Raw genomic sequence first — 14,264 nt, forward strand, 5'->3', positions numbered from 1 at the left:
TCTTCTTGTGAAACCGTGGTTCCTTTGCTAAGGCAATGGCACCCATGTTGTCACAGAACAAGGTTATTGGATCCAGTGCACTTGGCACTACTCCAAGATCCGTCATGAACTGCTTCATCCAGACACCCTCCTTAGCCGCCTCCGAGGCAGCCATGTACTCCGCTTCACATGTAGAATCTGCTACGACGCTTTGCTTGGAACTGCACCAGCTTACTGCACCCCCATTAAGAATAAATACGTATCCGGTTTGCGACTTAGAGTCGTCCGGATCTGTGTCAAAGCTTGCATCGACGTAACCTTTTACGGCGAGCTCTTCGTCACTTCTATACACGAGAAACATCTCCTTAGTCCTTTTCAGGTACTTCAGGATATTCTTGACCGCTGTCCAGTGATCCACTCCTGGATTACTCTGGAACCTACCTGCCATACTTATGGCGAGGCTAACATCCGGTCTAGTGCACAGCATTGCATACATGATAGAACCTATGGCTGAAGCATAGGGGACGGAGCGCATATGCTCTCTATCTTCATCAGTTGCTGGGCACTGAGTCTTACTCAATCTCGTACCTTATAAAACTGGCAAGAACCCTTTCTTGGACTGTTCCATTTTGAACCTCTTCAAAACTTTATCAAGGTATGTGCTTTGTGAAAGTCCTATCAGGCGTTTTGATCTATCCCTATAGATCTTAATGCCTAGAATGTAAGCAGCTTCTCCTAGGTCCTTCATAGAGAAACTTTTATTCAAGTAACCTTTTATGCTCTCCAAAAGCTCCACGTTGTTTCCAATCAGTAATATGTCATCCACATATAATATTAGAAACGCCACAGAGCTCCCACTCACTTTCTTGTAAATACAAGATTCTCCAACCACTTGTATAAACCCAAATGCTTTGATCACCTCATCAAAACGTTTGTTCCAACTCCGAGATGCTTGCACCAGTCCATAAATGGATCGCTGGAGCTTGCACACCTTGTTAGCACTCTTAGGATCGACAAAACCTTCGGGCTGCATCATATACAACTCTTCCTTAAGGAAACCGTTAAGGAACGCCGTTTTGACATCCATCTCCCAGATTTCATAATCGAAAAATGCAGCTATTGCTAACATGATTCTGATGGACTTAAGCATCGCTACGGGTGAGAAAGTCTCATCGTAGTCAACTCCTGGAACTTGTGAAAAAACCCTTTGCCACAAGTCGAGCTTTATAAACGGTCACATTGCCGTCAGCGTCCGTCTTCTTCTTAAAGATCCATTTGTTCTGAATAGCCTTGCGGCCCTCAGATAGTATCTCCAAAGTCCACACTTTGTTCTCATACATGGATCCTATCTCGGACTTCATGGCTTCTAGCCATTTGTTGGAATCTGGGCCCACCATTGCTTCTTCATAATTTGCAGGTTCATTGTTGTCTAACAACATGATTGATAAGACGGGATTACCGTACCACTCTGGAGCAGCGCGTGATCTCGTCGACCTGCGTGGTTCAACAGAAACTTGAACTGGAGCTTCATGATCACCATCATTAACTTCCTCCTCAACCGGCGTCGCAACGACAGAGGTTTCCCCTTGCCCTGCGCCACCATCCAGAGGGATGAGAGGTTCGACAACCTCGTCAAGTTCTATCTTCCTCCCACTCAATTCTCTCGAGAGAAACTCCTTCTCGAGAAAAGCTCCGTTCTTAGCAACAAACACTTTGCCCTCGGATTTGAGATAGAAGGTGTACCCAACTGTCTCTTTTGGGTAACCTATGAAGACGCACTTTTTCGCTTTGGGTTCCAGCTTTTCAGGCTGAAGCTTTTTGACATAAGCATCACATCCCCAAACTTTAAGAAACGACAACTTTGGCCTTTTGCCATACCACAGTTCGTATGGTGTCGTCTCAACGGATTTTGATGGTGCCCTATTTAAAGTGAATGCAGCTGTTTCTAATGCATAACCCCAAAATGATAACGGCAAATCAGTAAGAGACATCATAGATCGCACCATCTCTAACAAAGTACGATTACGACGTTCGGACACACCATTACGCTGTGGTGTTCCAGGCGGTGTTAACTGTGAAACAATTCCACATTGTCTTAAGTGAGCACCAAACTCGAAACTCAGATATTCACCCCCACGATCAGAACGTAGGAACTTGATCTTCTTGTTATGATGATTTTCCACTTCACTCTAAAATTGCTTGAACTTTTCAAATGTTTCAGACTTGTGCTTCATCAAGTAGACATAACCATATCTACTTAAATCGTCAGTGAAGGTGAGAAAATAACGATATCCGCTGCGTGCCTCCACGCTCATTGGACCACACACATCGGTATGTATGATTTCCAACAAGTCACTTGCACGCTCCATCGTTCCGGAGAACGGAGTCTTAGTCATCTTGCCCATGAGGCATGGTTCGCACGTGTCAAGTGAATCAAAGTCAAGTGACTCCAAAAGTCCATCAGCATGGAGTTTCTTCATGCGCTTTACACCAATATGACCCAAGCGGCAGTGCCACAAAAATATGGCGCTATCATTGTTTACTCTAACTCTTTTGGTCTCAATGTTATGTATATGTGTATCGCTATCAAGATTCAATATGAACAATCCTCTCACATTCGGTGCATGACCATAAAAGATGTTACTCATAGAAATAGAACAACCATTATTCTCAGACTTAAAAGAGTAACCATCTCGCAATAAACAAGATCCAGATATGATGTTCATGCTCAACGCAGGCACTAAATAACAATGATTTAAGTTCATCACTAATCCCGATGGTAGCTGAAGTGACACTGTGCCGACGGTGATTGCATCAACCTTGGAACCATTTCCTACGCGCATCGTCACTTCGTCTTTCGCCAGCCTTCGTCTATTCCGCAGTTCCTGCTTCGAGTTGCAAATGTGAGCAACAGAACCGGTATCGAATACCCAGGCACTACTACGAGAGACGGTTAAGTACACATCAATAACATGTATATCAAATATACCTGATTTTTCTTTGCCCGCCTTCTTATCTGCCAGATACTTGGGGCAATTGCGCTTCCAGTGACCCATACCCTTGCAATAGAAACACTCCGTTTCAGGCTTAGGTCCAACTTTGGGTTTCTTCGGCGGAATGGCAACAGGCTTGCCACTCTTCTTCGAATTGCCCTTCTTGCCTTTGCCGTTTCTCTTGAAACTAGTGGTCTTATTCACCATCAACACTTGATGCTCTTTGCGGAGTTCAGACTCTGCGACTTTCAACATCGCAAACAACTCGCCGGGAGACTTGTTCATCCCTTGCATGTTGTAGTTCAACACAAAACCTTTGTAGCTTGGTGGTAGTGATTGAAGGATTCTGTGAGTGATAGCTTCTTGCGGGAGTTCAATCCCTAGTTCAGCTAGACGGTTTGAGTACCCAGACATCTTGAGCACATGTTCACTGACAGACGAGTTTTCCTCCATCTTGCAAGCATAGAATTTATCGGAGGTCTCATACCTCTCGATCCGGGCGTTCTTTTGAAAGATAAACTCCAACTCCTGGAACATCTCAAATGCTCCATGACGCTCAAAGCGACGCTGAAGTCCCGGTTCTAAGCCATACAAGACTGCACATTGAACTATTGAGTAGTCCTCCTTACGTGCTAACCAAGCGTTCTTAACATCCTGATCAGCCGTAGCGGGTGGTTCATCTCCTAGCGCAGCATTAAGGACATAATCCTTCTTCCCAGCTTGTAAGATTAGCTTAAGATTACGAGCCCAGTCTACAAAGTTGCTTCCATCATCTTTCAACTTAGCTTTCTTTAGGAACGTATTAAAATTCAGGATGACTGTCGCGTGAGCCATGATCTACAACACAAATATATTCAAAGTGGACTTAGACTATGTTCAAGATAATTAGAGTTCAACTTAATCAAATTATATGCTAAACTCCCACTCAAAAAGTACATCTCTCTAGTCATTTGAGTGGTTCATGATCCACTTACACTATCCCAAGTCCGATCATCACGTGAGTTGGGTATAGTTTCAGTGGTAAGCATCCCTATGCTAATCATATCAACTATATGATTCACGATCGACCTTTCGGTCTCATGTGTTTCGAGGCCATGTCTGCACATGCTAGGCTCGTCAAGTTTAACCCGAGTGTTCCGCGTGCGCAACTGTTTTGCACCCGTTGTATGTGAACGTTGAGTCTATCACACCCGATCATCACGTGGTGTCTCGAAAAGACGAACTGTAGCAACGGTGCACAGTCGGGGAGAACACAATTTCGTCTTGAAATTTTAGTGAGAGATCACCTCATAATGCTACCGTCGTTCTAAGCAAAATAAGGTGCATAAAAGGATTAACATCACATGCAATTCATAAGTGACATGATATGGCCATCATCACGTGCTTCTCGATCTCCATCACCAAAGCACCGGCACGATCTTCTTGTCACCGGCGCCACACCATGATCATCCATCAACGTGTTGCCATCGGGGTTGTCGTGCTACTTATGCTATTACTACTAAAGCTACATCCTAGCAAAATAGTAAACGCATCTGCAAGCACAAACGTTAGTATAAAGACAACCCTATGGCTCCTGCCGGTTGCCGTACCATCGACGTGCAAGTCGATATTTCTATTACAACATGATCATCTCATACATCCAATATATCACATCACATCGTTGGCCATATCACATCACAATCATACCCTGCAAAAACAAGTTAGACGTCCTCTAATTTTGTTGTTGCATGTTTTACGTGGTGACCAAGGGTATCTAGTAGGATCGCATCTAACTTACGCAAACACCACAACGGAGATATATGAGTTGCTATTTAACCTCATCCAAGGACCTCCTCGGTCAAATACGATTCAACTAAAGTTGGAGAAACCGACACTTGCCAGTCATCTTTGAGCAAAGGGGGTTACTCGTAACGATGAAACCAGTCTCTCGTAAGCGTACGAGTAATGTCGGTCCAAGCCGCTTCAATCCAACAATACCGCGGAATCAAGAAAAGACTAAGGAGCGCAGAAAAACGCACATCACCGCCCACAAAAACTTTTGTGTTCTACTCGAGAAGACATCTACGCATGAACCTAGCTCATGATGCCACTGTTGGGGAACGTCGCATGGTAAACAAAAATTTTCCTACGCGCACAAAGACCTATCATGGTGATGTCCATCTACGAGAGGGGATGAGTGATCTACGTACCCTTGTAGACCGTACAGCAGAAGCGTTAGAGAACGCGGTTGATGTAGTGGAACGTCCTCACGTCCCTCGATCCGCCCCACGAACAATCCCGCGATCAGTCCCACGATCTAGTACCGAACGGACGGCACCTCCGCGTTCAGCACACGTACAACTCGACGATGATCTCGGCCTTCTTGATCCAGCAAGAGAGACGGAGAGGTAGAAGAGTTCTCCGGCAGCGTGACGGCGCTCCGGAGGTTGGTGATGACCTTGTCTCAGCAGGGCTCCGCCCGAGCTCCGCAGAAACGCGATCTAGAGGAAAAACCGTGGAGGTATGTGGTCGGGCTGCCGTGGAAAACTCGTCTCAAATCAGCCCTAAAACCTCCGTATATATAGGTGGGAGGGAGGGGGCCTTGCCTTGGGGCTCAAGGAGCCCCAAGGGGGTCGGCCGAGTCCAAGGGGGAGGACTCTCCCCCCCCCCAAACCGAGTTGGACTAGGTTTGGTGGGAGGGAGTCCCCCTTCCTTCCCACCTCCTCCTTTTTTTTTCTTTCTCTCTTGATTTTCTTCTCCTTGGTGCATAGGGCACTTGTGGGCTGTCCCACCAGCCCACTAAGGGCTGGTGTGGCTCCCCCGATGCCTATGGGCTTCCCCGGGGTGGGTTGCCCCCCCCGGTGAACTCCCGGTACCCATTCGTCATTCCCGGTACATTCCCGGTAACTCCGAAAACCTTCCGGTAATTAAATGAGGTCATCCTATATATCAATCTTCGTTTCCGGACCATTCCGGAAACCCTCGTGACGTCCGTGATCTCATCCAGGACTCCGAACAACATTCGGTAACCAACCATATAACTCAAATACGCATAAAACAACGTCGAACCTTAAGTGTGCAGACCCTGCGGGTTCGAGAACTATGTAGACATGACCCGAGAGACTCCTCGGTCAATATCCAATAGCGGGACCTGGATGCCTATATTGGATCCTACATATTCTACGAAGATCTTATCGTTTGAACCTCAGTGCCAAGGATTCGTATAATCCCGTATGTCATTCCCTTTGTCCTTCGGTATGTTACTTGCCCAAAATTTGATCGTCAGTATCCGCATACCTATTTCAATCTCGTTTACCGGCAAGTCTCTTTACTCGTTCCGTAATACAAGATCCCACAACTTACACTAAGTTACATTGCTTGCAAGGCTTGTGTGTGATGTTGTATTACCGAGTGGGCCCCGAGATACCTCTCCGTCACACGGAGTGACAAATCCCAGTCTTGATCCATACCAACTCAACTAACACCTTCGGAGATACCTGTAGAGCATCTTTATAGTCACCCAGTTACGTTGCGACGTTTGATACACACAAAGCATTCCTCCGGTGTCAGTGAGTTATATGATCTCATGGTCATAGGAATAAATACTTGACACGCAGAAAACAGTAGCAACAAAATGACACGATCAACATGCTACGTCTATTAGTTTGGGTCTAGTCCATCACGTGATTCTCCCAATGACGTGATCCAGTTATCAAGCAACAACACCTTGTTCATAATCAGAAGACACTGACTATCATCGATCAACTGGCTAGCCAACTAGAGGCATGCTAGGGACGGTGTTTTGTCTATGTATCCACACATGTAAATGAGTCTTCATTCAATACAATTATAGCATGGATAATAAACTATTATCTTGATACAGGAATTATAATAATAACCATATTTATTATTGCCTCTAGGGCATAATTCCAACACTTTCCCCCTCTTATTTCTTGTACTCGTAAGTTTGGCCACCTAATATATATGCTTAGTCGCTGCTGCAACCTCACCACTTAACCATGCCTCACCCATTAAGCTCTGCTAGTCTTGATACCTTTGGAAATGAGATTGCTGAGTCCCCTGTGGCTCACAGATTACTACAACACTAGTTGCAGGTACAGGTAAAGGTTACTTGATGCGAGCGCGTTGATTGTTCATTTGGAGTTGCTTCTTCTTCTTCTTCTTCTTCGATCTAGGATGGGTTCCAGGCCAGCAGCCTGGGATAGCAAGGATGGACGTCGTTCTTCTTTTCTCGTTTGTTTTCGTCCGCAGTCGGACCCTGCTCTTCTTCATGATGATTATGTACTGTACTGTTGTGACTCTGATGTAGCTTGTGGCAGGTGTAAGCCAATTCTAAATATATATCTCATCTTTTCAGTACATGTACTTGTAACGATATCCATTCTTGTGACACGACGAGATGCGCTTCTATCCGTGACGAGGCCTTCGTGCCAAATTGAGGATAGGGTCGCATCTTGGGCGTGACACTTCAGTTGTTGGAAGCTCAAGATGTTACCCTAACACAGTTCACGTATATATCCGGGTTGTTTTGGCAATGTCCAGTTCATAGATAAATCAATGTAATGAAGTCAAAGATATCGGCCTTATGCTGAAAGAAATAAGTGCTCTTAAAAGATTGTGAGTACAAAGGTAGGACTTGTGAAATGTATAGCGAAATCCACAATTGTCGCTAACTTTCATACTCGGAGTTTTGTGTGGAAAATCTCCAAATGAGTGAAACAATTGTCATCAATGTGATGCAATGATATGTTATATCTTGATATGAGGCTGAGGGGCAGGCAAAATGGTTAAGGCTACCTGTACCCGGAGTTGATAATGGTTGAAAACAACGATAATCATTTTAAGTTCTTTCGCTCCTGTCACACCGAGTCAAGTGTTGATGCCATACACACTGACAAAGAGTTATGTGTTGTGAAGGAGAAAGTCCGGAATTATGGAAAAATGCTTGAAGCACAAAAGCAACAAACAAGTGTTTGCAGATCTGTTTATCAAAGGCTTACCGCCCAGCCTGTTCGGAGAACACACATTCGACATGGGTTTTATGGTATAGTCTAATATTTCCGGACAATAAAGGGCCCAAGGTTAAAGAATCTGTCTCAAAATAGAGAGGTACATTGTGGCTGTCTCATTCCATCGGCAATTGAGCTATGACGATGAAACATGCCCTATTTATTGTTCTGTTACGAAACGAGTAAAGTTAAAAGTATATGATGACATCAAGGGGGAGAATGTTAGATTGATCTCTTCCCCAATGGGCCCAACGGCCCATTGGACCTTGACTCACGCCCTGATCGGGGGCGTCCCCCCAAGCAAGGCTGGTGGGCCCCTGTCGCGCAGTGACATATATAGAGGAGGTGGGGACCATGGCACAGGATACGAGGTTCGCCTCCGCCACAGGTTCCCCACTCTCAACCCTAATCCGATCCAGAGGGTAGCACTGAAGCGATGGGAAGTCCATCACCGCCGCTACCGGATCTCTCTCCTTCCCCACCGTCGTCACCACCACACGACGGTCGCCGGAGGGAGCTCATCGTGTGCATTACAAGGTAATAAATCACTACATCATACCGAACACATCTAGACTAAGATCCACGGGATCTATCATCTTGCTCTCCTTTACTTCAATAAAATAAGATCATACTGTTTTTTAATGTTGCATGAAAGCTACGGAGCGAAGCAGCCTCTACCGCTTTCCCCATTCTTCTGGTTGAACAAGACATCCCAGACATATGCGCTAGAATAGCTTCGTTATGAACATGGATGCTACAGAGAGATAAGTTTTAATATCCCGCATTGAAAATACTCCTTTTTTTCTGTTAAAATGTGCACCAGAGATACCATTGCTATCTATAGGCATATCAACTAGCAATGTGCACCACACCTTTTATTTGCGGACGATTCTCTCTTATTCTTCCGTGCTGCTGCAGACCAAGCTGCGATCATCAAGGATGTGTTACACACATATGCAGTTGCTACGGGCCAACTTATCAATCCCTCCAAATGTTCGATCCTGTTCAAAGATAGTTGTGAGCCGCTGGTGGTCGACGAGGTTAAGGGTATGCATAAAGGCAGGTTTGAATCCTTACAAGCGATCCTAAGCAAGAGGCTAATTGAATGGAGCGAAAAGTATGCGTCACAAGGAAGTAAAGAAGTTTTGATTAAGGCAGTGGCACAAGCTATTCCAGTGTATGTTATGAGCATTTTCAAACTTCCCTTCTCGGTGTGCGATGAACTTACCAAAATGATTCGGCAATATTGGTGGGGAGTGGAGAAGGGGCGGCGGAAAATGGCATGGATGTATTGGGATAAGTTAATCCTACCGAAAGCTCAAGGGGGTCTAGGGTTTCGTGACATGCGGGCTTATAACCAAGCCCTGTTGGCCAAGCAGGTGTGGCGCTTACTAATGACACCAAATTCTCTGTGCGCATCACTCTTCCGTGCTAAATATTATCCTAATGGGAACTTGGTCGACACGTGTTGGGGAACGTCGCATGGAAAACAAAAATTTTCCTACGCGCACGAAGGCCTATCATGGTGATGTCCATCTACGAGAGGGGATGTTCGATCTATGTACCCTTGTAGACCGCACAGCAGAAGCGTTAAGAAACGCGGTTGATGTAGTGGAACGTCCTCACGTCCCTCGATCCGCTCCGCGAACCGTCCCACGATCTAGTGCCGAACGGACGGCACCTCCGCGTTCAGCACACGTACAGCTCGACGATGATCTCGGCCTTCTTGATCCAGCAAGAGAGACGGAGAGGTAGATGAGTTCTCCGGCAGCATGACGGCGCTCCAGAGGTTGGTGGTGATCTTATCTCAGCAGGGCTCCGCCCGAGCTCCGCAGAAACGCGATCTAGAGGTAAAACCATGGAGATATGTGGTCGGGCTGCCGTGGCAAAGTTGTCTCAAATCAGCCCTAAAACCTCCGTATATATAGGGGGAAGAGGGGGAGCCTTGCCTTGGGGCTCAAGAGGCCCCAAGGGGGTCGGCCGAGCCAAGGGGAAGGTGGAGTCCTTCTTCCCTTTCCCACCTCCTCCTTTTTTTTCTCTTTGATTTTCTTCCTATGGCGCATAGGGCCTTCTTGGGCTGTCCCACCAGCCCACTAAGGGCTGGTGCGCCACCCCAAGGCCTATGGGCCTCCCCGAGGTGGGTTGCCCCCCGGTGAACACCCGGAACCCATTCGTCATTCCCGGTACATTCCCGGTAACTCCGAAAACCTTCCGGTAATCAAATGAGGTCATCCTATATATCAATCTTCGTTTCCGAACCATTTCGGAAACCCTCGTGACGTCCGTGATCTCATCCGGGACTCTGAACAACATTCGGTAACCAACCATATAACTCAAATACGCATGAAACAACGTCGAACCTTAAGTGTGCAGACCCTGCGGGTTCGAGAACTATGTAGACATGACCCAAGAGACTCCTCGGTCAATATCCAATAGCGGGACCCGGATGCCCATATTGGATCCTACATATTCTACGAAGATCTTATCGTTTGAACCTCAGTGCCAAGGATTCATATAATCCCGTATGTCATTCCATTTGTCCTTCGGTATGTTACTTGCCCGAGATTCGATCGTCAGTATCCGCATACCTATTTCAATCTCGTTTACCGGCAAGTCTCTTTACTCGTTCCGTAATACAAGATCCTGCAACTTACACTAAGTCACATTGCTTGCAAGGCTTGTGTGTGATGTTGTATTACCGAGTGGGCCCCGAGATACCTCTCCGTCATACGGAGTGACAAATCCCAGTCTTGATCCATACTAACTCAACGGACACCTTCGGAGATACCTGTAGAGAATCTTTATAGCCACCCAGTTACGTTGTGACGTTTGATACACACAAAGTATTCCTCCGGTGTCAGTGAGTTATATGATTTCATGGTCATAGGAATAAATACTTGACACGCAGAAAACAGTAGCAACAAAATGACACGATCAACATGCTACGTATATTAGTTTGGGTCTTAGTCCATCACATGATTCTCCTAATGATGTGATCCCGTTATCAAGTGACAACACTTGCCCATGGTCAGGAAACCTTGACCATCTTTGATCAACGAGCTAGTCAACTAGAGGCTTACTAGGGACAGTGTTTTGTCTATGTATCAACACATGCATTGTGTTTCCAATCAATACAATTATAGCATGGATAATAAACGATTATCATGAACAAAGAAATATAATAATAACTAATTTATTATTGCCTCTAGGGCATATTTCCAACAGTCTCCCACTTGCACTAGAGTCAATAATCTTCCAACGAATCCAACACCCATATAGTTATGGGGTCTGATCACGTCTTGCTCGTGAAAGAGGTTTTAGTCAACGGTTCTGGAACTTTCAGATCCATGTGATCTTTACAAATCATTATGTCATCTTATAGATGCTGCTACTACGTGCTATTCGGAAATGCTCCAAATATCTACTCTACTATACGAATCCGTTTCACTACTCATAGTTATTTGGATTAGTGTCAAAGCTTGCATCGACGTAACCCTTTACGATGAACTCTTTAACCACCTCCATAATCGAGAAAAATTCCTTAGTCTATTTAGTTACCAAGGATAACTTTGACCGCTGATCAGTGATTCAATCCTGGATCACTCTGTGTACCTCTTAACAGACTTGCTGCAATGCACACATCAGGTGCGGTACTCATCATGGCATACTTTAGAGTCTACGGCTAAGGCATAGAAGACGACCTTCGTATATTCTCTTTATTCTCCCGTGGTCGGGTTTTGAGTCTTACTCAAATTCACACCTTACAACGCAACCAAGAACTCCTTCTTTGCTGATCCATTTTGAACTCCTTCAAAAACTTGTCAAGGCATACATCTTGTTGAAACTTCTATCAAGCGCTTTCGATCTACCTCCATAGATCTTTGATGCTCAACGTTCAAGTAGCGCAATCCAGGTATTCCTTTGAAAACTCCTTTCAAACAACCTTGTATGCTTTACAGAAATTCTACATTACTTTCTGATCCACAATATGTCAACCACATATACTTATCAGAAATTCCATAGTGCTCCCACTCACTTCTTTGGAAATACAAGTTTCTCACAAACTTTGTACAAACCCAAAATCTTTGATCATCTCATCAAAGTGTATATTCCAACTCCGAGATGCTTGCACCAGTCCATTTAAGGATCGCTGGAGCTTGCATACTTGCTAGTATCTTTAGGATCGACAAAACCTCATGGTTGTATCTCATACAATGTTTGCTCAAGGAAACCGTCGAGGAAACAATGTTTTGACATCCTACGTGCAATATTTCATAAATAATGCAGCAACTACTAACATAATTCTAACGGACTTTTAGCATCGCTACGAGTGAGAAAGTCTCATCATAGTCAACTGTTTGATCTTGTCGGAAACATCTTTGCGACAAGTCGAGCTTTTCTTAACAGTGACTTATCACCATCATCGTCTGTCTTCTTTTAAAGATCCATCTTTACTCAATAGTCATCTGACCATCAAGTAGTTCTTCCAAAGTCTACACTTTGTTTTCTTACATGGATCCTCTCTCGGATTTCATGGCTTCCAGCCATTTGTCGGAATCCGGGCCCACCATTGCTTTCTTCATAACTCGTAGGTTCACTGTTGCTCAACAACATGAATTCCAAGACAGGGTTACCGTACCACTCTGCAGTAGTACGTGACCTTGTCAACCTACGAGGCTTGTAGTAACTTGATCCGATGCTCAATGATCACCATCATCAGCTTCCACTTCAATTGGTGTAGGTGCCACAGGAACAACTTCCTGCGCCCTGCTACACACTGGTTGGAGTGATGGTTCAATAACCTCATCAAGTTCTACCACCCTCCCACTCAATTCTTTCGAGAGAAACCTTTCCTCGAGAAAGGATCTGTTTCTAGAAACAAACACTTTGCTTTTGGATCTGAGATAGGAGATGTACCCAACTGTTTTGGATATCCTATGAAGATGCATTTATCCGCTTTGGGTTCGAGCTCATCAGACTCAAACTTTTTCACATAAGTGTCGAAGCCCCAAACTTTCAAGAAACGACAGTTTAGATTTCTCTAAACCTCAGTCTATATTGTGTCATCTCAACGGAAATACGCGGTGCCCTATTTAAAGTGGATGTGGTTGTCTCTAATGCATAACCCATAAACGATAGTGGTAATTCGATAAGAGACATCATAGCATGCACCATACCAAATAGTGCGTGGCTATGACGTTCAGACACATCATCACACTATGATGTTCCAGGTGGCATGAACTGCGAAACAATTTCCACATTGTCTTAACTGCGTACCAAAACTCGTAACTCAGATATTCATTTCTATGATCATATCGTAGACAGTTTATCCTCTTGTTACGACGAACTTCACTCCGAAACAGAATTGAACTTTTCAATATTTCAGACTTGTGATTCATTAAGCAAATACTCTAGTATCTACTCAAATCATCATTGAAGTAAGAACATAATGATATTCACTGCGTGCCTCAGCACCCATTGGACTGCATACATCAAAATGTATCACTTCCAACAAGTTACTATATTGTTTCATCTCAATGAAAACAAGGCCTTGCTCATGTGGTATGATTTGCATGTCACTAGTGATTCAAAATCAAGTGAGTACAAAGATCCATCAGCATGGAGCCTCTTCATGCAATTTATAACAACATGACTCAAGCGGCAGTGCCACAAATAAGTGGTACTATCATCATTACCTCGTGTCTTTTGGCACCAATAATATGAACATGTGTAACACTACGATCGAGATTCAATAAACCATTGAAGGTGATTATTCAAGCAAACAGAGTAACCATTATTCTCTTTAAATGAATAATCGTATTGCAATAAACATGATCAAATCATGTTCATGCTTAACGCAAGCACCAAATAATAATTATTTCGGTTTAACACCAATCCCGATGGTAGAGGGAGCGTGCGACGTTTGATCATATCAACCTTGGAAACACTTCCATCACGTATCGTCACCTCGCCTTTAGCTAGTCTCCGTTTATGCCATAGCTTTCATTTCGTGTTACTAATCACTTAGCAACCGAACCGGTATCCAATACCCTCATGCTACTAGGAGTACTAGTAAAGTACACATCAACATCATGTATATCAAATATACTTCTTTCGACTTTTGCCAGCCTTCTTATCTACCAAGTATCTAGAGTTGCTCCGCCTCAGTGACTGTTCCCCTCATTACAGAAGCACTTAGTCTCGGGTTTGGGTTTAATCTTGGGTCTCTTCATTAGTGCAGCAACTGTTTTGCCGTTTCACGAAGTATCCCTTCTAGCCCTTG

Source organism: Hordeum vulgare, chromosome 3H (genome assembly GCF_904849725.1).
Source record: "Hordeum vulgare subsp. vulgare chromosome 3H, MorexV3_pseudomolecules_assembly, whole genome shotgun sequence".
In the NCBI taxonomy this organism is placed as follows: Eukaryota; Viridiplantae; Streptophyta; class Magnoliopsida; order Poales; family Poaceae; genus Hordeum; species Hordeum vulgare.